This window comes from Macaca thibetana, chromosome 8 (genome assembly GCF_024542745.1).
Source record: "Macaca thibetana thibetana isolate TM-01 chromosome 8, ASM2454274v1, whole genome shotgun sequence".
Taxonomy (NCBI): domain Eukaryota; kingdom Metazoa; phylum Chordata; class Mammalia; order Primates; family Cercopithecidae; genus Macaca; species Macaca thibetana.
The window spans coordinates 76,382,132-76,384,527 of NC_065585.1; positions in this window are offsets into that span (position 1 = coordinate 76,382,132).

The following is a 2,396-nucleotide window of genomic DNA, read 5'->3' on the forward strand; positions in this document are numbered from 1 at the left end:
GTCCCAAATGACCAGATTTCTTTCTTTTGTAAGGCTGAATAGTATTCCATTGTGTATATATACTACATTTTCTTTATCTATTCATCTGTTGATGGACACTTAGATTGATTCCATATCTTGGCTATTGTGAATAAGCTGCAATGAACTTAGAAATGCAGATACTGCTTTGACATAATTCATTTCATTTTCTTTGGATATATATCCAGAAGTGGAATTGGGCTGGAACTTTTTTAATATTTTGAGGAAACTCCATATTACTTTCCATAATAGCTGTGCTAATTTACATTTCCACCACCAATGTATAAGGGCTTTCTTTTCTCCACATCCCCTCCAACACTGGTTATCTGTCTTTGTGATATGTTTTCTCTTCTCTGTAAAGCTGTTGATTATAGCATTTTAGTTTCTCCAAAATTTTTTAAATCAAACTTTTGAAACATATAGCTGAAATGAAACAATTTTAGCATGAATGCTAATATACACCCAGCACCTATATTCTTGCTTTTCCACGTATTTACTCCTGAATTAATATATTACTTGTTGTATGTTTTTGAAAGTAAACTGCAAACAAGTGCATGCTTCTCCTAGATCCTTCCACATGCTCTGCCATTAACTAGAGTTCAATGTTTAATTTTTTCCTTTTGATGTACAATTAATACACAATTAATTTACACACACATTTTACTTAGTTCTGAAAAATGTGTACACTTGTATAACTCAAAGTCCATCATTATAGAAGATTACTATCACCCTAGCAAAATCTTTCGTGTCCCTTCTCAATCACCAATCCTGACCACACCCCAAGAAAACTACTGTTTTTCTCCATCATTTTTTTCTCCATCATTGATTGGCTTTGACTGTTTTAGAACTTCATAAAAATAAAATACTGTAGTGAAGTATATACAATTTTATGACTAGCTTCCTTTGCTCAACATAATGTTTTTGAGATTTATTCGTATTGCGGCATGTCAATAGCTGGTTCTTTTTATTGCTGCATATTTCATTGAATAAAAATGCCAAAGCTTGTTTATTCATTCTTGTCTCACATTAAAGTATCTGGGGGATGTTTTCCACTTTTGGCAATTAGAAATGGAACAGATTTGAATATTGTACAGGCTTTTTATGCATATGTATGCTTTTTTGAGTAAATACCCAGAAATTATGTTCCTGGATCATAGGTTAATATATGTTTAGTTTTAGAAGAAAATGCCAGCTCTTTTTCCAAAATAGTTGTCCCATTTTACACTCCCAACAATAATGGATGAGATTTCCAGTTGCTGCACATCCTTACCAAAAATTAGTTTTTCTAGTTTTAGTCATTCTAATGGGTGTGTAGTGGTATCTCTATGTAGTTCTAATTTGCATTTCTCTAATAACTAATGATGTTAAACACATTTTTATGTACTTGTTTCATGTACTTGTTGATATATCTATTCAATTCCTTTGACCACTTTTATGGAGCTGTATTTTGTTGTTGAGTTGTAGAATTTCTTTATATATACTGCATACCAGGCCTTTGTTATATACATGCTTTGCAATGTACACTGTCTTAAAATCTGTGACTTGCCTGTTCAATTCATTAGTGGTGCTTTTGTTAAGCAGTTTTTAATTTTGATGAAGTGTAACCTACTAACTTTTTATTATGGTTATTTGCTTTAAGTTTCAGGCCCAAATTTTCCTTTCTCACAAATCACAGACATTATCCTATGTTATCCTTCCAAAATTATATGGTTTTATGTATTTTCCACCTCAAAATATTCTCTAATTTTTTGCTGATTTATTTACTAAAGAAATTTGAGGGATTTGCTATAATGTTAGGGATTTTTCTAGATGCCACATTGTTATTGATTTCTGATTTAATTATATTATGCTCAGAAAACATATTCTGTATGCTTTCAACCCTTTACATGTATTGAGACTTGTTGGAGGGTCCAGCATATAATCTATCTCAGTGAACACACCATATTTACTTGAAAAGATGTGTATTCTGCAGTTGTTCAGTGTAGTGTTCTATAAAATCATTTAGGTCAAGGTGTTTGATAGTTTGTTCAAATCCATCTACTTCTTCATTAATTTTATTTATCTGACTCTATCAATTGCTAAAAGAATTTTGTTAAAAATTTTCAAGTATGATTTTAGAATCATTTATTTCTCCCTTTGATTAATTAATGTTGTTTCATGAATTTTGAAGCTGTTCAGAGACCAAAAAAAAAAAAAAAACTATTTATGAATATTGTCTTCCTAAATGGACTGATGATCCTTTTGGCATTAGGAAATGTGTGTCTTTGTTTCCGGTGTTAATTCCTTCCTGAAGATCAGCAGTGTGATATGTTATCATTTACCTAAAGCCTGAAGAATGTCCATTAGCATTTCTCAAGGAGATAGTCTGCTGGTAACGA